Below are 22,500 nucleotides of genomic sequence, written 5' to 3' on the forward strand. Positions count from 1 at the left end.
CTGGTTTTGTTGAAAATGAATAGAACATCACTACTGGAATTTGCTTATTTGCCGTCTGCCTATTCTTTGCCGTCTGCTGGCGGACGGCAAAGAAGGCCTTTGCCGCTAGCTTGCAAAAAACGGACGGCAAAGAACTGGCTGATGGCAAAGAACAATTCTTTGCCGTCTGCTAGCGGACGGCAAAGAATCTTTGCCGTCAGCTAGCGGACGGCAAAGAGAGAGGTGGGCCCCACTAACGAGCTGCTTAGAAAAAAACCTAACGCCCCCCCTAGCAGACGGCAAAGAGCAAAAAAGCGGACGGCAAAGGGGGGCGGACGACAAAGAGATAACCTAACTAACGGCCGGGTCCCCACCCCGCTCCCTCCCTCTCTCTCTCTCTCTCTCTCTCTCTCTCTCTCTCTCTCTCTGTCCTCCCCACCCCGACGACCACCTCCACCCGCCGCCGCCCCCGCCACCAGCCACCCGCCCACCCACCGCCTCTCGCCCCGTCGCCCCGACCACCCGTCGACCCCCTTGCCCCGTCGCCCCACCACCCGCCGCCGCCCCCTTGCCCCGTCGCCCCGCACTCCTCGCCTGCAGCGCCTCTTCCACGCCGGCCAGCCGCCCCCTCCCCTCCCCTGTGTGGCCGTCCCCGCCCCGTCCCACCGTGGCCTCCCCCTCCATCGGGCCGCCGCCGCCCCCACCCGCTGCGGACTCCCCTCCACCGGGTCGCCGCCGCCCCCACCCGCCGTGGCCTCCCCCTCCACCGGGCCGCCGCCTCCCCCTCCACCGGCGATCCCCTGCGCAGGTGAGTGATCTTCCCCCCTTTTTTAGTTTAGTTTGTTTTAGTTTAGTTTCTTTTAGTTACTTTTAGTTCTGTTTTAGTTATAGTTTTACTTTAGTTTTAGTTTCAGTTTAGTTTTAGTTTTATTTTTAGTCTAGTTTATTTTAGATTAGTTTTAGTTTTAGTTTAGAAGAATAAGAAGAGTAGAAGGAGGAGGAGGAGGGAGGAAGAGGTGGAGGGAGAAGAAGAAAGAAAAGAAGAAGAAGAAAGAAGAAGAAGATGATGAAGAAGAAGAAGAAGAAGAGGAAGAAAGAAGAGGAAGAGGGAGAGGAGGAGGAGAAGAAGAAGAAGAAGAAAAGAAGAAGAAGAAGAAGAAGAAGAAGAAGAAGAAGAAGAAGAAGAAGAGGAAAAGGGAGAAGAGGAAGAAGAAGAAGAAGAAGAAGAAGAAGAAGAAGAAGAAAAGAAGAAGAGAAGAAGAAAAGGAAAAAACAGGAAAAAAGATGAAGAAGAAGAAAAAGATACCCTGACACCCCGACACCCCGACCCCGACACCCTGACACCCCGACCCCGACACGCCACCCCGACACCCCGACACGACACCCCGACCCCGACCCCCGACACCCTGACACCACACCTGGACCCCGACCCCGACCACCCCGACACGCCGACCCCGAAATAGCACCCCGACCCCGGCACGACACCGTGACCCCGACACGACACCCACGACACCAGAGGCCGACGAGGTCATATATTTGTGAATTATGAGTTAGGTCATATATTTGATGCCACTGAACCCTATGAGCCCGTCATTGATTATAGTGATGATGATGATTATGCATATATTGATGATAGTGATCGAGATTATTAGTAGTGTCAGGTATTCAATTTTTTTATGTTGTACTTGATGATGATACACTTAAGTGATATACATATTATTATTCATGTCGGTATTTTTTTATGTTGTACTAATTTCGTTTACTCTTTGTCATGGCAGGTGTTGAAAGATGGTGGGCGCTGGTCGGGAGTGCTCCGAGGCCCCTTCTTCGTCGTCGCATGGTGGGAGGTCTTCCATTCCACACGCATCTCTCCGCCGAGCATTGCTAGACAGTATGGCGACACCGCCGGGCCCTTCTTCGTCGACAGCGGTGCCCAGCAGGGCACGAGGTAAGGAAGGGAAGAAGAGAGGAGTTGGAGCACGTGGTCGCGGGAGAGGAGGTAGGGTGACTGCTAGGGCGCCTTCCTCGCCGCCACCCCCAGCTGTTTCACCCGAGCACGTGACTGCTAGGGTGGACTCGTTCGAGGAGGAGGCTACATGGACTCCGGTCCACGAGCCTTCAGCCCACGAGCCTCGGGTCGACGGGCCTTCGGCCCACGAGCCTTGGGTCGACGGGCCTTCGTCCCACGAGACCCCGGAGGAGCACACGTCTGGATGGGGTACCTGGCCGGATGAGCCTGAGGGGCCGAGTGGCCATGCTGATGATGGCAGGGAGCCGACTAATATTGAGGAGGAGGGGGACACCGTCTACCAGCGTGGTTGTACACGGCTCCCGTCCGTGCCGGCGACCCGTGAGCAGAGGTGGTTGATTTTCCCTGATGGGGAGAGGTAAGTGCATTTAATCTTTTTGTACCTTCTGCATTCACGTTTCTTCAAATATTTAATGTGTTGGCCTTGTCATGTTGTAGGGGTTGGGACCACCATCATAGTGTCCGCCGGCCAAACTCCGTCCTTGGAGTGCTTTGCCGGCAAAACTTCCCAGGGTTTGTCACGTTGCCTGGTGATGGTCGGCTTCCAGAGCTTGGATTGAGCTGGGAGCACTACTTGGCTGCCCCGGCCCCACCGGGTGAGATTATCAACGGTGTCTTGTGTGACACGAGGGCAGACGTGGTGATCAAAAAGTTCTGGGTAATTTCTCCTTTACACATTTAAAAATCTTCAACTAGCTAGTTATTAATTGTACTAATCAATATTGTCTGATTTGATTGCAGACATTCTACAGGTGTGAGGAGGGATACGAGGAGGAGGCGCCAAATGTTATCGAGAACGTCTGCAAGCGCCTACTACAGAACTTACGGCACGAGGCTCGGGTGCAGGCTGTTCGAGACTACTACGCCTTGCGTGGTATCAAGAAGCCCAAGCCGGCATGCCGCAATAAGTTCCTGAGTAAGGAGCAGTACATGAAGGTAATTCTTAAGGCCTTGTACTTACTTCCTTCATTTAGTAATTCATAGCCGTAGCGCTCAAGTTTCTATTTGCTAACTTAGGAGCCTCCGAGATGGTGTGCGGATCGGATGGATTGTTGGGAGGTGTTGGTCAATGAGTGGTGCTCAAAAGAATGGCTAGCCGTCCACAACGCGGCCAAGGACAAACGTGCCCAAATGGAAGGTGTGCCACACCATCAAGGCAGCTCCAACTTATATCAGTTCGGGCGGAACTGGGTATGTGGTTTGCTTCATGATTCATGCAATTCATTCATCATGCTATCTTGAGCCCTTTAATTACTAATTTACTTTGTTTCTCTCTTTCAGGCACGCTACAATAAGGGGGATAAGGTGCCAGAGGTGTACGACCTGTATGCCATGGCCCACACTGCCTCTTCCAAGAAAGTCAAGGCATTCTCTCCGTCTGACCTCGATGATGCAAACAACTTCACCAACATCTCCTCCCACGACAAGCTCGTGAAATATAGAGATGAGGGGAAGGCGAGGAAAGGGGAGGACTTTAACCCGAGCCAGGGTCCCATTGATCCAGAGCTGGTGATGATATCTGGTGGCGGGAGGTCCCATGGCTCCATAGCCATTGGAGATGGACTTATCCGTTGTCCTAGCACTCTCCCAGAGATCAAGGCGCGCCAGTCGAGCTCCGCTCCTGAGATAAGGCCTCGTGAATGGCCAGTCCAACTCGCCATCAAGGTTAGTTATACGTACTCAGCTATCTTTCTCCATTACATTGTCCGTGCTTCTGTAACACCCCGAGAATCATGCTACAGTAATCTCCCCCTAATGGTGGCCATGTCATCGTGATTACTATGCAGCTTGCCACTGGTCCAAAAATCAAAGCCTTTTTCAATTTTAAAATAAGTCAAATAAATTATTTTCTTTGAACAGTAAAACTAAAATGCTCACCTTATCCTATAAACTTCCCTGACCACTGTCCTATTGAAGCCAACCTCTTCCGGATTCCCAAAATGCCCATGGGAATTAATTCAGTGCTCCAGCAACATTTATATTGGCCTTTTCAATTTCTAAAATTGATTAGGCAACTCCTTTTGACCCCAAACTTTTTGTTCCATCTCAAGGTATGGTGTTAGCTTTATGTGCCAAGTTTTGTTAAAAAACAAAACTCATTTGGTACTAAAAGAAAAATGCAAAACAGAGCAAATAAAAGAAAACAAAAAGAAAAGAAAAAGGGAAAAGTCAGAGAAGAGAGAGAGAAAGCCCCGTGTCCCCTTTGGGCCTCGGCCCACATCCACCAGGCCGACCCAGCCCCAGGCCAATAACCCCCTCCAGGGGGCACCGAAACCCTAACCCCCTCCACACGATCCCCACTCCCCCCCACACGCGATCTGGATCGGGAGCGCCCGATCGCTCGCCGCCCCGATCCCGTCGTCCCCGAACCCCTTCGCCCCCGCCGCTGTGCGCCGTCGCCGGATCACCGGCGCCACCTCGCCCCGACGTCGCCACGCCACCTCGTCGTCCTCCTCCTCGTGGCCCCGTCCCCTCTCCCTCGTGGCCAGACGCCTACTCCACGCTGTCGACGTCGCCGCCGACTCGCGCCATCATCGGACCCTGCCGGACCGCCTCCTCGACCCCGTCCCGCCTCTCCATCGACGGTCAGCATCGAGCCTCGCCGCCCCGTACGCCTTCAACGGGGGTGAGGACCCCTTTTCCTCTCTTCCCTACACCCGGACGTCACTGCAGCCTGCTCCGTGCCCGACCGCGCATCGCCCTCGTCGCGGGCTGCGCTCCGGCCGCAGCCCCGCTCGCGCCCCGCGCACGGCCAACTGCCCGTGCCCGCGCTCATGGCCGCCCATGCGCGCCCCAAGCCGTCCTCTCTGTGCCACGCGACGCCCTCCGCCGTCCACCGTGGCTACCCCTCCCCGGCACTGGCCGCACCTCCCCTGAACTGCTAGCTCCGGCCACGGTCTTGCCCTTTGCCGTGTGCAAGCACGCGTGCACGGCGTGGTGGCCGGCTCGTGCCACTGACAATGGCCCCCACCCGTAATTACTTTAGTTTAATTAAGACTGCATAGTTAATTAACCTAATTGGACACTCTCAGGTGGCTCCCCCACCACTTAATCAACCTCCTGTTGAATTAAACCACTAGTTAAAAATTGTTGACTATGACATGTGGCCCCCACTCTAATAAAATGTTTTTATAAATAGTTAATTTGTTAATAAAAACTGTTAACTAAGTTGTGTCAATGACAGCAGGACCCACCTGTAAGCTTGACCCAGTCAACAACCCTGTTGACTGCTGACATCATGCTGATGTCATAACCCTGTTTTCCATTTATTTAAATCTGTCATTTCCAAATAACTGTTTAAAACTTTGAAAATTCATATAAAATAAACCGTAGCTCGGATCGAAAAACTTTGTACATGAAAGTTGCTCAGAACGACGAGACGAATCCGAATGTGCGGTCTGTTTACCTTCCAGATGCCTCTAACTATCTGAACATGGAACTTTCCCCCTTCGGTCATCTGTCTGACACAGGTCCAGAACCGGGAAAACATTCCCGGTTGAATTCCCCCTTCACCTATATCGTGTAGCCATACGTTAGGTCACACCCGGCACAACATATTGCCACGTTATGCTTTGTGATGCTATGTTTGCTTTATATTTACTGTTTCTTCCCCCTCTTCTCTCCGGTAGACCCTGGGACTGGTGCTGCCCCTGTGATCGACTACGTCGACGACGACCCTTCTTCCTTTCATCGGAGCTTCCAGGCAAGCCCCCCCTTTGATCACCCCGATATCGCCCATTCCATTCTCTCATGCTTGCATTAGATTTTGCTAGTGTTTTTGTTTGCTCCTATTCTGACATAGCCTGCTTTTGTAACCTGCTCATTGTTACCTACCTGCTTATCCTAAACTGCTTAGTATAGGTTGGTTAGTGATCCATCAGTGACCCCCACCTTGTCCTTGTTGACCCTGCTTCATCATTGAAGACCCGATCAACGGGATTGAAGACTAGGCCCCGGCACCGCACATCACTTTCCCCTTAGTTGCTCGACACTACTGGGTTACTATCGAGTGCCGAGGGTGAGACCTCTACAACACTTCTGATGTTAACCCTGTAGTGTAGCTATTCGGTCGTGGTCATCGTGGGTGATTCCGCCTTAACCACTTCCGATACGACTCTGTCGTGAAACCCCTCAAGTGTGAACCTCGGGGGTGGTTCCTCTTACGTTCACCTTGATGATTACATCGAGTGGAATCCGTCAAGGGTGATTCCTCAGGTTTTCCCCTTGGTATTAGACACATAGTTACTATGGTTACTATGGTTACTATGACTTTACACTGAACCATGTTACTAAACACGGGTCGGCCCTTAGGGGTACCCGCGCGAGCTTAATTGCGAGTGCTGTGGAGTCGGGTTGACCAGGAGGGTGTCTGCGAGATAATTACGAGGCGTGGCCGGGCATTCCTAGCCCTTGCCGCAAGTCCTCGAGATGGGGCAACGGGGTCACATCTTTCGCGAGTCTTTGCTTGTTACCGCGTGTTCCTAATCCACTACGATTTGGATATTTGATCCGAGGGGCCTCTGGCCTGATAGCACTAACCATCACGTGGGCATAGTATGGGCGTTCTGCGTCGTATGCATCAGCCGAAGCTTAATAGACGTCATGCGACTGAGCGGCGCGCGCCGGGTTGGACTGGTAAGCTCCCGCCTTTTTTAAGGAGGTAGCTAGGTCTGCTCACCGGCCGCCCACGCAACGTGCAGGAGTTCCCGGGGCGATGGCCCATGACCGCTGGGGGCATAGGTTTAGTCCGGCGTGCTTGACCTCTCTATTAAGCCTAGGTCGGGTTGCGGCGTATTGTTTGGCCGAGGCCGGGCATGACCCAGGAAAGTGTGTCCGGCCGGAGTTAATCGAGCGTGGTGGGTAAGTTGGTGCACCCCTGCAGGGAAGAAAACATCTATCGATAGCCTGTCCTACGGTAACGGACACTTGGAGTTGTATCCCGATCGATACAACTAGAACTGGATACTTGTGATGAGAATGGATTGTGATGATAACTGGATAGTATGGCTCTGGGATTGCTTTCTCGCAGGGAGTCGAGAAAGGATCTCTGGCCGAGGTTGATAACACTACTACTACTTTACTTTATGCTACTCTACTCCCTCCTGTTGCTGCAAGATGGTGGTTTCCAGAAGATGCTAGTCTTCGATAGGACTAGGCCTTCTCTCTATTCTGGCATTTCTGCAGCCCAGTCCACATATACAACCTTCCTTTGATAATGTTGCATATGTAGTGTAGATCCTTGCTTGCATGTACTTTGGATGAGTACTCACGGTTGCTTTGCTCCCCCTTTGCCCCTTTCTTCTTCTTTCCAGTTGATGCAACCAGATGTCGGAGCCCAGGAGGCAGATGCCACCGCCGATGCCTACTATTACGTGGAGACCGACGACGACCAGGAGTAGTTAGGAGGCTCCCAGGCAGGAGGCCTTGCCTCTTCGATCGTGTTGCTTTGTGCTAGCCTTCTTAAGGCAAACTTGTCTAACATATGTCTGTACTCAGATATTGTTGCTTCCGCTGACTCTTGTGTATTCGAGCCCTCGAGGCCCCTGGCTTGTAATACAAAGCTTGTATTATTTCAATTTGTGTCTAGAGTTGTGTTGTGATATCTCCCCGTGAGTCCTTGATCTTGATCGTACACATTTGCGTGTATGATTACTGTACGATTGAATCGAGGGCGTCACAAGTTGGTATCAGAGCCGACTGCCTGTAGGTAGCCCCCTTTCCAACTCCTTGGCCGAAGTTGAGTCTAGTCACAAAAAAAACTTTTACTAACATGGCTGTGTGTCTTACGGGCCCACGTCGCCATTGGGTGGTATTAGGATCTTTTACTCCTCGTCTATACTCTGGGACTCTGATCTCTCGTCTATTCGGGTTAAACTTTTTACTAACTCTGACATTAGGCTCTCGTACCCACTTTCTCCTGGAGAGCCCCTCAGTCCACTTGATCGCTTGCTGCTGCAGAAGATTTCGAAGATACTCTCCGATGTTTCCCCGAAACCCTTGTGCCCTTCACCGTTGCAATTCCATATCACTGATATATCCCTCTGGATAACTACATACACATGTCGTTCATATTGTCATCCCCATTTGATCTTATTATTACAAGATGCCTTGTAATACTTTCAGGTATTTCGAGAATCCATTGTGCCTGCTGCGTTGTAGCTCCTTTTTCGCATGAATTCGTGTATGGATAATTCCTCACAATTACCGGGAATTCGTTCATCCCCAATTGTTTAGGTATTTCACAAAAGTCTTCGAAATACCATTCGATCTTCCGAAAATCCTCAACAGCCTATTGTTGTTGAAATTCTTGTTTGCTTGCATTATGGTTAATTCCATATTTCTAGTAATCTTCGTTACATCCTCTGTCACTATCGTTTCGAGTCCCTTGATCCAATATGTCGCGAATGCTCATAATCCTCAATCAGATCCTAGCATTCATCCTTCTGGCTCAGACGTCACTCCAAACACGAGCTTGTTCTTGTCAAATCAAACCTTGATTGATTGTCGATCTGTATTGATTCAACTCAATTACCTTTTTATTAGAGCCTCTGCTTCAGATCTTCTGATTTGAAAATTGTAATTCCTTTGTATTCAAGCTTTGAAGTTATCCAGTTATATCTATAACATGATGCCTTTGCATTCTTTCTTCTTCTGGGTGAGTATCGATACTCACATCAGATCTTTTATGAACTGCCATATCCTTGGTTGGATTATTATTCGACAATGTCCTTCATATTCATTAAACTTGTGAGTTTTGCCCTAACACATAATGCCTTTGGTAAATTCTATCTTCCGCTTTTGTCAACCATGCTCTACTTTCGAGCTGGTGTTCATTATTCCTGAAGTTCGTGGTATATGTTCCTAAGATACCCCTACGGGTTGAACCTATGCCTTCCCAAATCCGTGTGAACTCGAAAGAGATGTGAGTCATACTCTTCTGGTGCTTCACCAGATAAATCTTTCGCACTACAAATTCTACGAAAATGAGGAGTGAATGAAAGGTTATGCATTGAAGAAGTGGGAGTCGACCTTGAACCTTTGTGTTCATGCCCATGGACACGATGTAGATCTTATCATGGAAGCTTCTCTTAAAATTAATTATCCCCTTGGTATAAGATCATCTTATATCTAGGATTTGATCCTTTGCAACCGTGGTTCTGACCATGATTGTTCCCCTTTGATTCCATTCCTCAGACAAGTTAAAGCACTTGTCTTCTGTAGATAAATGCATCTTCACAATCTCTATTTTGATCTTCCACCGAGTATTACCCTCTGGTATCTCAAGAATAATAAAGAACCGTGTTGCTTCCTACGAGTCTTCATCTGGTATTGCTTCTCATCGATTTCAGATTTCCCCGGGTTTTTAGTTGTTAGTCACTCGAGAACGCCGATAAGTGAATCGATTCCACACTCCGATTCTATAACTCCAAGTAATTTTTGTTGCTTACGAGTTTAATAATCCTTCAAGTCATTCCTAGCCTGATCGGCTATATCTTTACCGTGGTAACTTTTAACTGTGCTACCTGGTCCTTCTTCCCGGAGCACAATTTTCCATGATGAGCAAAGCCAACGTCGACCTTCCTCGCCATATCATTTTGCCTTGAACAGCAAGCTTGATTTCGAGTTTGTGTCGTACCCGTGGTTCCAATAACCCTTCGCTTCATCATTCCTTTGACTTGATGCCATCGCCGATCAATTACATCTTCATGAAATCTCTAGACAAATGTGTCGTGATCATCATCAACATTCTGAGCTCTTTCAGGATATCAATCGAATTCCTGATGAGAAATACCATCCTTGCCCCTCGATGGTTGGTGTTATCATCGACAACATTCTTGCCTTCCCCCAACACAAACTTGTTCATATAATTTTGGAAATACGTCCTTTTTGACATGTCGATGGATTGATGCTGAACCCATCGGCCACCTCCTCATCTTTTCCCTGATAAAATTGCATGAGATGTACTAGAAATTCCTGATGGATCCTTTGTGTTCCCAAGGTCTGATCTTTACCTGATGACCATGTCAATGCTATCCCGAAGCATGGCTGTGGTACTCCGAACATCATTAAGAACATTGGAGGTGCAATGCTAAATGTTTCTTGATCACCTATCCAAACACTGTTGTATGGGTAACATCATGAATTTCCTCGCCTCCTTTACCAAAGTGGTTATCTACTTGCTGCCCTTTCTTGTATATCCTGCTTTACTTGTTCTTGTGAAGGATATACTCCAAATACTTGTGTTTAATTTGATAATCACATTTTCCTTTCCATTGTTTTGTTAATATTTCTTGTGATCTATATGATATAAGCAGTAATATTTCCCTGCTTATGTAAACACCTCGGTGTACAACACAGTCAGTAAGACCCTGTTACTGTTATTGATGACATTTCGGTAACCACCGATGGACGAGAACTTTGCCTATTGGTCCGCCTTGCCTTGCGAGCAGGAAAATGGTTCTCTTCGTCCCTCGCCCTTGGTACCAACGTTGATGCCAACATAACTGACAGGCTATCCTTTGACATGCCTTGCTATCTTATCGGTGCGAGATGTCGCCGCTTTTCCTACTCTGAACACACAAGGTGGGCCCATAACCCACAGTTCCACAGGATCGAAACCTGATTCTCCTGTTCAACCTTGATTCCGAAATATTCTTTGCACTTGGCTTCTTATGTAAATCACAAGCTAACTTCCGCACCATGATTCATTCTGGTATCAGGGGCAACATTATGCCTCAATGATTTGAACCCCCCTTCTTCACCTGTTATAGGCATCAGCTTGATGCCTACCTAGTTGAAACTTGTTGAACCTCCTAATAGCACTCTCGATTTGTTTCTTGGTGCTTCTAAAATCTCCTTCCTTGAGATAATTACCGGATGCCAATCCTTTCTAACATATGTCCTTATGGTTTTTATACCCTATTCGTAAGTACGGTGGAGTTTCTAAAGAAAGGTTGACGACTTCATCATGATGCCCTGATGCAGTGAATTGAAGACATCAACGTTATGCATCAACCTCTTCGATGAGAGTAGCAAGAAAAGACGATCCATTAGGATTTCTTAACCAATCCTTTTCCCCTTATTCCACCTTTTAAATCTCGGGACGAGATTTCTTGTAGTGGAGGAGATTTGTAACACCCCAAGAATCATGCTACTGTAATCTCCCCCTAATGGTGGCCATGTCATCGTGATTACTATGCAGCTTGCCACTGGTCCAAAAATCAAAGCCTCTTTCAATTTTAAAATAAGTCAAATAAATTATTTTCTTTGAACAGTAAAACTAAAATGCTCACCTTATCCTATAAATTTCCCTGACCACTGTCCTGTTGAAACCAACCTCTTCTGGATTCCCAAAATGCCCATGGGAATTAATTCAGTGCTCCAGCAGCATTTATATTGGCCTTTTCAATTTCTAAAATTGATTAGGCAACTCCTTTTGACCCCAAACTTTTTGTTCCATCTCAAGGTATGGTGTTAGCTTTATGTGCCAAGTTTTGTTAAAAAACAAAACTCATTTGGTACTAAAAGAAAAATGCAAAACAGAGCAAATAAAAGAAAACAAAAAGAAAAGAAAAAGGGAAAAGTCAGAGAAGAGAGAGACAAAGCCCCGTGTCCCCTTTGGGCCTCGGCCCACATCCACCAGGCCGACCCAGCCTCAGGCCAATAATCCCCTCCAGGGGGCACCGAAACCCTAAACCCCGCCACACGATCCCCACTCCCCCCCACACGCGATCTGGATCGGGAGTGCCCGATCGCTCGCCGCCCCGATCCCGTCGCCCCCGAACCCCCTCGCCCCCGCAGCTGTGCGCCGTCGCCGGATCACCGGCGCCACCTCGCCCCGACGTCGCCCCGCCACCTCGTTGTCGTCCTCCTCGTGGCCTCGTCCCCTCTCCTTCGTGGCCAGACGCCTACTCGACGCTGTCGACATCGCCGCCGCCTTGCGCCGTCGTCGGACCCTGCCGGACCGCCTCCTCGACCCCGTCCCGCCTCTCCATAGACGGTCATCGTGGAGCCTCGCCGCCCCGTACGCCTTCAACGGGGCTGAGGACCCCTTTTCCTCTCTTCCCTGCACCCGGACGTCACCGCAGCCCGCTCCGTGCCCGACCGCGCATCGCCCTCGTCGCGGGCTGCGCTCCGGCAGCAGCCCCGCTCGCGCGCCGCGCACGGCTGACTGCCCGTGCCCGCGCTCACGGCCGCCCATGCGCGCCCCAAGCCGTCCTCGCTGTGCCGCGCGATGCCCTCCGTCGTCCGCCGTGGCTACCCCTCCCCGGCACTGGCCGCACCTCCCCTGAACTGCTAGCTCCGGCCACGGTCTTGCCCTTTGCCGTGTGCAAGCACGCGTGCACGGCGCGGTGGCCGGCTCGTGCCACTGACAATGGCCCCCACCCGTAATTACTTTTGTTTAATTAAGACTGCATAGTTAATTAACCTAATTGGACATTGTCAGGTGGGTCCCCCACCACTTAATCAACCTCCTGTTGAATTAAACCACTAGTTAAAAATTGTTGACTATGACATGTGGCCCCCACTCTAATAAAATGTTTTTTATAAATAGTTAATTTGTTAATAAAAACTGTTAACTAAGTTGTGTCAATGACAGCAGGACCCACCTATAAGCTTGACCCAGTCAACAGCCATGTTGACTGCTGACATCATGCTGATGTCATAACCCTTTTTCCATTTATTTAAATCTGTTATTTCCAAATAACTATTTAAAACTTTAAAAATTCATATAAAATAAATTGTAGCTCGGATCGAAAAACTTTGTACATGAAAGTTGCTCAGAACGACGAGACGAATCCGATCGCGCGGTCTGTTTACCTGCCAGATGCCTCTAACTATCTGAACATGGAACTTTCCCCCTGCAGTCATCTGTCTGACACAGGTCCGGAACCGGGAAAACATTCCCGGTTGAATTCCCCCTTCACCTATATCGTGTAGCCATACGTTAGGTCACACTCGGCACAGCATATTGCCATGTTATGCTTTGTGATGCTATGTTTGCTTTATATTTACTGTTTCTTCCCCCTCTTCTCTCCGGTAGACCCCGGGACTGGTGCTGCCCCTGTGATCGACTACGTCGACGACGACCCTTCTTCCTTTCATCGGAGCTTCCAGGCAAGCCCCCCTTTGATCATCCCGATATCGCCCACTCCATTCTCTCATGCTTGCATTAGATTTTGCTAGTGTTATTGTTTGCTCCTATTCTGACATAGCCTGCTTTTGTAACCTGCTCATTGTTATCTACCTGCTTATCCTAAACTGCTTAGTATAGGTTGGTTAGTGATCCATCAGTGACCCCCACCTTGTCCTTGTTGCCCCTGCTTCATCATTGAATACCCGATCAACGGGATCGAAGACCAGGCCCTGACACCGCACATCACTTTCCCCTTAGTTGCTCGACACTACTGGGTTACTATCGAGTGCCGAGGGTGAGACCTCTACAACACTTCTGATGTTAACCCTGTAGTGTAGCTATTCGGTCATGGTCATCGTGGGTGATTCCGCCTTAACCACTTCCGATACGACTCTGTCGTGAAACCCCTCAAGTGTGAACCTCGGGGGTGGTTCCTCTTACGTTCACCTTGATGATTACATCGAGTGGAATCCGTCAAGGGTGATTCCTCAGGTTTTCCCCTTGGTATTAGACACACAGTTACTATGGTTACTATGGTTACTATGACTTTACACTGAACCATGTTACTAAACACGGGTCGGCCCTTAGGGGTACCCGCGCGAGCTTAATTGCGAGTGATGTGGAGTCGGGTTGACCTGGAGGGTGTCTGCGAGATAATTACGAGGCATGGTCGGGCATTCCTAGCCCTTGCCGCAAGTCCTCGAGACGGGGCAACGGGATCACATCTTTCGTGAGTCTCTGCTTGTTACCGCGTGTTCCTAATCCACTACGATTTGGATATTTGATCCGAGGGGCCTCTGGCCTGATAGCACTAACCATCACGTGGGCATAGTATGGGCGTTCTGCGTCATATGCATCAGCCGAAGCTTAATAGACGTCATGCGACTGAGCGGCGCGCGCCGGGTTGGACTGGTAAGCTCCCGCCTTTTTTAAGGAGGTAGCTAGGTCTGCTCACCGGCCGCCCACGCAACATGCAGGAGTTCCCGGGGCGATGGCCCATGACCGCTGGGGGCATAGGTTTAGTCCGGCGTGCTTGACCTCTCTATTAAGCCTAGGTCGGGTTGCGGCGTATTGTTTGGCCGAGGCCGGGCATGACCCAGGAAAGTGTGTCCGGCCGGAGTTAATCGAGCGTGGTGGGTAAGTTGGTGCACCCCTACAGGGAAGAAAACATCTATCGATAGCCTGTCCTACGGTAACGGACACTTGGAGTTGTATCCCGATCGATACAACTAGAACTGGATACTTGTGATGAGTAATGGATTGTGATGATAACTAGATAGTATGGCTCTGGGATTGCTTTCTCGCAGGGAGTCGAGAAAGGATCTCTAGCCGAGGTTGATAACACTACTACTACTTTAGTTATGCTACTCTACTCCCTCCTGTTTCTGCAAGATGGTGGTTTCTAGAAGATGCTAGTCTTCGATAGGACTAGGCCTTCTCTCTATTCTGGCATTTCTGCAGCCCAGTCCACATATACAACCTTCCTTTGATAATGTTGCATATGTAGTGTAGATCCTTGCTTCCGAGTACTTTGGATGAGTACTCACGGTTGCTTTGCTCCCCCTTTGCCCCTTTCTTCTTCTTTCCGGTTGATGCAACCAGATGTCGGAGCCCAGGAGCCAGATGCCACCGCCGATGCCTACTACTACGTGGAGACCGACAACGACCAGGAGTAGTTAGGAGGCTCCCAGGCAGGAGGCCTTGCCTCTTCGATCGTGTTGCTTTGTGCTAGCCTTCTTAAGGCAAACTTGTCTAACTTATGTCTGTACTCAGATATTGTTGCTTCCGCTGACTCTTGTGTATTCGAGCTTATGTATTCGAGCCCTCGAGGCCCCTGGCTTGTAATATAAAGCTTGTATTATTTTAATTTGTGTCTAGAGTTGTGTTGTGATATCTCCCCGTGAGTCATTTATCTTGTTCGTACACATTTGCGTGTATGATTAGTGTACGATTGAATCGAGGGCGTCACAGCTTCCATCAATGATTACAAATGGTAACGAGGAGTGGTGTTGCAGGCTGCTATATAGAGTGAGAGAGATAGAACGGAGAAACTTCTGGTGGAGGCGGCGGAGAGGCAGCAGGAGTTGGAGGAGAGGACGACAACGATGTTGGAGGAGGAGAGGGCACGGAATGACATGCAGGCAAGGGCCATGTACGAGCTCCTTGTGGTAAGTTTCTTCTGCAGATTAGCCAAAACATTCATGTAGTGTTTGTCTCATTACTAACTAGTATGACTGAGTCGTCAAACCAAATGTGCAGGCTGTGTGCGAGAAGACCGGTCAGACCGCTCTGCCGATGCCAGTGATTGCTCCTGGGACCACGGTGAGTTTAATTTGAATGGACATTACTTGCTAGTCTTAACATTTGAGTGTCATCATGCTAACGAGACATTGGAAATGATCTTTTGTGCAGCGTAACTCCAGACAAGCATCGCACGATCCTTCTCCAGCTACCGGCACGAGCCAACCCGCTCCTACACCTCCATGATCATGGTAAGTTTCTCTAGTGTTTTGCGTAACAAATGCATAAAGACCTAGACTTAGCCTTATTTCCTCCAATATGCTTACCACAATGACCTAGAGTTAGCTTCTTTTCCTCCAAAATGACTTAATAAGCTTACTGACCTCAAAAACCATCCATTTTACCTAAATTAGCTCTAAAACGATCTATACTTAGCTTTGTTTCCTCCAAAATGACTTAAGTTAGCTCTAATATGCTTAGTTCACTAGGTTTGCTCAATAATGACATGTACTTAGCTTACTTATGTCAAAAATGGCATAATTAGCTTAGTTAGCTCATAAACAATCCATTTTACCTAAGTTAGCTCTAACATGACCCATTCTACCTTAGTTAGCTCATAAATGATCCATTTTACCCAAGTTAGCTCTAAAATGACCCATTTTACCTAGACTAGCTCCAAAATCATCCATTTTACCTATGTTAGCTCTAAAATGACCCATTTTACCTAGGTTAGCTCCAAAATGACCCATCTTACCTAGGTTAGCTCCAAAATGATGCATTTTACCCAAGTTAGCTCTAAAATGACCCATTTTACCTAGATTAGCTCATAAACGATCCATTTCAGCAAGGTTAGCTGACAAACGATCCATTTTACCTAGTTTAGCTCCAAAATGACCCATCACACCTTGGTTAGCTCTAAAATGATGCATTTTACCTAAGTTAGCTCATAAATGATCTATTTCACCTAGGTTAGCTCATAAACGATCCATTTCACCTAACTTAGCTCAAAAACGATCAATTTCACCTAGGTTAGCTCCAAAATGACCCATCTTACCTAGGTTAGCTCTAAAATGATGCATTATACCTAAGTTAGCTCATAAACGATCTATTTCACCTAGGTTAGCTCATAAACGATCCATTTCAACTAAGTTAGCTCATAAATGATCCATTTCACCTAAGTTAGCTCATAAATGGCATATACTTCTTCTTCTAGTCACCTTTTTCTAACTTTCTTATTTGCCATTTTGCAGATTTCATTCACTTCACGGAAGCTAGCTTGCTATGATGGAGTGCATGTTTTTTCTTTCATTCTCCTCTAGTATTCTTCTAGCTTGCTATGATGGAACTTGCTATCTTGATGAAACTTTGCATTGTAATATGTATGGATGGAACAATGTGTATGTGCAACTTGCTATGTATGAATGGATGGAACTATATATGTATGCACGATGAAACTTATGTGCTGGATATGTCATATGTTTGCTGTTAAATAGCCCTGTGAAATATATATATATATATATGTCATATATTTGCTGTGAAAATTGCTGGATTTAAAAAACAGAAAAAAGAGGCACCTTTGCCGTCAGCCGCTGATGGCAAAGGCTCCTTTGCCGTCTGCCGCGGACGGCAAAGAAGCCACGCGGCGGCCACCTGTGCTCCCTGGGAGCTGACCCATTTGGTCAGTTTGCCTACAACGGCGGACGGCAAAGGCCGGATGCTCTTTGCCGTAAGCGGCGGACGGCAAAGGCTGTCGTTAGCCGCCTAACGGCCTAACAGCGCATTTATTGCCGTCGGCTTTCTTTGCCATCAGTCGCTGATAGCAAAGGCCCCTTTGCCGTCCGCTTCAAAAAGCAGACGGCGAAGAAGCTCCTTACCGCTGCCTACTTTGCCGGAGCCTTTTGCCGTCCGCGGCAGACGGCAAAGTAGCTGATTCCTGTAGTGCATAGCTCATGCTTAGACATCACACTGGATAAATGTGTAAAGCTGAAATAAAGGGTATGTGTTAACTACACCAGGTAAAACTAGAACCAAATATAGCCGTTCAAACTAGTATTGATGAAATCGACCGACACAATTCTGACTTGCGCAATATGAACATCACATTGTGAATGACTGAAATAAACAAGGCATAAATGATCAGTATAACAACCAAATATAGAAACTGAAAACTGGACAGTCTCACTTCAACCAACCTAACAAGCAAATACAAATAAACAGGGCATATGCTTGAAAACTGGAGAAATGCTCATTGCAACCAACCTAACAAGCAAATACAGGTGAACAAGGCTGATAACCCACAAGTATAGGGGATTGCAACAATTTTCGAGGGTAGAGTATTCAACCCAAATTTATTGATTCGACATAAGGGGAGCCAAATAATATTCTCAAGTATTAGCAGTTGAGTTGTAAATTCAACCACACCTGAAAGACTTAATATCTGCAGCAAAGTATTTAGTAGCAAAGTAGTATGGAAGTAACGGTAACGATGGCGAAAGTAACTGTAGTAGTTTTGTAGCAATTGTAACAGTGGCAGCGACAAAGTAACTGAGCAAAGATCAATATGTGAAAAGCTCATAGGCAATGGATCAATGATGGATAATTATGTCGGATGGCATTCATCATGCAACAGTTATAACCTAGGGTGACACAGAACTAGCTCCAATTCATCAATATAATGTAGGCATGTATTCCGAATATAGTCATACGTGCTTATGGAAAAGAACTTGCATGACATCTTTTGTCCTACCCTCCCGTGGCAGCGGGGTCCTAATGGAAACTAAGGGATATTATGGCCTCCTTTTAATAGAGAACCAGACCAAAGCATTAGCACTTAGTGAATACATGAACTCCTCAAACTACGGTAATCACCGGAAACAATCCCAATTATTGTCACCTTGGGGTATGCGGATCCTAACTCATAATAGGTGTCTACAACTTGCAAGATAGGATCAAGAACACATATTTATTCATGAAAACATAATAGGTTCAGATCTGAAATCATGGCGCTCGGGCCCTAGTGACAAGCATTAAGCATAGAAAAGTCATAGCAACATCAATCTCAGAACATAGTGGATACTAGGGATCAAACCCTGACAAAACTAACTCGATTACATGATAAATCTCATCCAACCCATCACCGTCCAGCAAGCCTACGATGGAATTACTCACGCGCGGCGGTGAGTATCATGAAATTGGTGGTGGAGAATGGTTGATGATGACGACGGCGTCGATTTCCCCTCTTCGGAGCCCAAAACAGGCTCCAGATGTGCCCTCCCGAGGAAGAACATGAGGTGGTAGTGGCTCCGTATAGTAAAACATGATGAACTCTTCTCCTTGATTCTTTTCTCTCCGAATAGGGTTATATGGAGTTGGAGTTGAGGTCGGGAGGTCTCCCGGGCACCCACAAGCTAGGGGCGCCCAGGGGGTAGGGCGCGCCCCCACCCTTGTGGACTCCTGGTGGGGCCCCTCCGGTTGATTCTTTCGCTAGTATTTTTTATTTATTCCAGAAATATTCTACATGGGTTTTCAGGTCATTCCGAGAACTTTTATTTCTGCACAAAAATAACACCAAGGCAATTCTGCTGAAAACAACATCAGTCCGGGTTAGTTTCATTCAAATCATGCAAATTAGAGTCCAAAACTAGGGCAAAAGAGTTTGGAAAAGTAGATACGATGGAGAAGAATCAACTCCCCCAAGCTTAACCCATTGCTTGTCCTCAAGCAATTCAGTTGACAAACTGAAAGTGATAAAGAAAAAACTTTTACAAACTCTGTTTGATCTTGTTGTTGCAAATATGTATAGCCAGCACTCAGATTTTCAGCAAAGATTATAAACTAACCATATTCACAATAACATTTAGGTCTCACATTTACTCATATCAATGGCATAATCAACTAGCGAGTAGTAATAATAAATCTTGGATGGCAACACTTTTTCAAAACAATCATGATATGATATAACAAAATGGTATCTCGCTAGCCCTTTCCGAGACCGCAAAACATAAATGCGGAGCACCCCTGAAGATCAAGGACTAACTAGACATTGTAATTCATGGTAAAAGAGATCTAGTCATAGTTATACTCAATATCAATTAATAACAACGCATATAAATGCTAGTGGTGCTCTCTAAATGATGCTTTTTATAAGAGGATGATGACTCAGCAATAAAAGTAAAAGGTCCTTCGCAGCGGGAAGAAGGGATTTGCAGAGGTGCCAGTGCTCGAGCTTTTTGAAACAGAGATAAATATAATGTTGAGCGATATGCTTTCATTGTCAACATAACAACCAAGAGATCTCGGTGTCTTCCATGCTACATACATTATAGGTGGTTCCCAAATAGAATGGTAAAGTTTTTACCCCCCTCCACCAACAAGCACATTCCACGGCTGGTCCGAAACAACGGGTACCGCCCATACAAACAACCGTCCTGGGGGAGTTTTGTTTGAAGTTATTTTGATTTGATTTGAGAATGGAACCGGGCATCCCAAATACCAGCCACTTTCTCGTGAATGACAAGTGAATCAACACTCATCGTGAGAATAACCCACCTAGCATGGAAGATACTGACAGCCCCCGATCGCTACATGAGCGATTCGGGCATACAAAACAGATTATTATTTGAAGGTTTAGAGTTTGGCACATGCAAATTTACTTGGAACGGCAGGTAAATACCGCATATAGTTAGGTATGGTGGACTCATATGGAACAGCTTTGGGTTTATGGAAGTGGATGCACAAGCAGTATTCCCACTTAATATAAGTGAAGGCTAGCAAAAGATTGAGGAGCGACCAACTAGAGAGCGACAATAGTCATAAACATGCATTGAGATTTACCCACATTGAGTGCAAGTATGAGTAGGATATAAATCACCATGAACATAAATATCGTGGAGGCTATCTTGATTTTGTTTCAACTACATGCGTGAACATGTGCCAAGTCAAGCCACTTGAATCATTCATAGGAGGATACCATCCTATCATACTACATCACAACCATTTTAATTTTCATGTTGGCACGCAAGGTAAACCATTATAAACTCCTAGCTAATTAAGCATGGAATGAGTAACTATAATCTCTAATTGTCATTGCAAACATGTTTCATTCATAATGGGTTGAATCAAGAATGATGAACTAATCATATTTACAAAAAAATAGGTTTTCATACCAGCTTCTTCTCATCTCAATCATTTCATCACATATCGTCATTGTTGCCTTTCACTTGCATGACCGAACGGTGTGAATAATAGTAATAGTGAACGTGCATTGGACTAAGCTAGAATCTGCAAACATTTATATCAAATGAGAGCCACTCAACATTTTCATCGTGGTCTTCTCCTCTCGACCCAAAGAAAGGAAAAAGAATTTCAAAGAAACACACTAAGATGTTTTTGGAGTTTTTGTTTTTCTAAACAAAGTAAAACAAGAACGAGAAAAACTATTTACACGGGAAAGCTCCCAACAAGAAAAAGAAGAACGAGAAATCGTTTTGTTTTTTCTTTTAATACTACAGCTAACTGAACATGGAAAAGTACACTAAAAGGAAACTACAACTATTTTTGTATTTTCTCAAAGTTTTTTCAAACACACAAGAAGAAAGCGAGAAAAAGAAATAAACTAGCATAGATAAAATAATGAAAAAGTATGAACACCGACAACTGGAATGAATGTGTATACATGAATGTAATGTCGGTGAGAAATACATACTCCCCCAAGCTTAGGCCTAAGTTGGTCTATTCCCACAGATCAAAGTAGCCCTCTCCTTGGTACTGAGGAGGATCCTGAGGGTTCCACGGGTTAACGAGCTCATGTGGCTCCCACTGATAAACAGACTCCTCATACGGATCAGGTGATGGTTCTGGCTCAGAATTGGGGATCGTATCCGCTCCCAGTATGCATAAATGTCATCGGGCATAGCAATGTACCTACCTGAACGAATATTGAACAAAGTAGGTGCAGGCAAAGTAATAATCTGATAGGTACCCTGAAACACTAAGTTATAGATGAGCCGCTTGTCATCATCTTTGGAAATAAAATCATGTGCTACCATACTTTCATAGTCTAAATACTTAGTGGGTAACAACATTTCTTCCTTTTCATCAAGCCTGATGGGGATCTCAAAATGTTTAGCAAGGCGAGAGGCATAGACACCTCCAAAAACAGGACCCTTCGAACGGTTTAAACTCAACCGTCGAGCAACAATAGCGCCCAAACTAAAAGGTCTATCATGATATAAAGCATGGCACAAAATGGCAAGGTCAGGAGCATTAGGGCCTCCACTCTCCCTACGACCAATCAAACATCTCCCCGCAAATAACGAGTAATAGCGTAAGACAGGAAAAATGTAAACTAGCGACTCTTGCTTCCGACACCCCTCTCTCTTCCCCTATGGTAATTTTATCAATAAAATCTTTCACATCTCTAGGACGTGGTTCACTGACACTGTCCTCATAAGGTAATTTGCAAATGTTGCAAAAATCATAAAGAGACATTTTCTTAGGCACATCATATAAGTGAAATTCTACCATAGGAGGATCTTCTCTATAATGAAAGTGAAAATTCTGCACGAAGGTATTAGTGAGTAAGAGGTATTGAGCACACTCATCTCGGAGGAAGTCGGTGATGCCAGCATTCTCCACCAAATAATAAAAATCGTCATGAATTCTGGCAGCACCTAAGAATGCATCACTTGGCCATTCACACGGCCGAACCTCCGCGGTGCGAGGAAGATTATACTTGGGCTTCTTCTTCTCTTCATTTTCATTTCCTTTAGAGCCCCGGCTCGAACAGCCTCTCAACAATCTCCTAAACATTTCCTCTGAAATTTTTAGTGACTCAAAATAAAAGTGAACCAAACTCAACAAGATTGATAGCAACTACTCCCACAAGTTCCTAGAGGCTATATCATGCATCAAAACTACTTTGGACCATATAAATTTGACATGCAAGCTCAAGAACAAGGTCATCACAGCAGTAAAAATTTGCAATAAATAAAGCACTAGGACAAAAACTAATTGGACCATTGGAGGAGTCACATACTGAAGAACAATCCCCCAAAATAGTTTTGCAATTGGAGCTTTGCACAAGGAGATCGAAAATGGCAGCAAGATGAGCAAG

The sequence above is a fragment of the Triticum aestivum genome, chromosome 6D, assembly GCF_018294505.1.
Source record: "Triticum aestivum cultivar Chinese Spring chromosome 6D, IWGSC CS RefSeq v2.1, whole genome shotgun sequence".
Lineage (NCBI taxonomy): Eukaryota > Viridiplantae > Streptophyta > Magnoliopsida > Poales > Poaceae > Triticum > Triticum aestivum.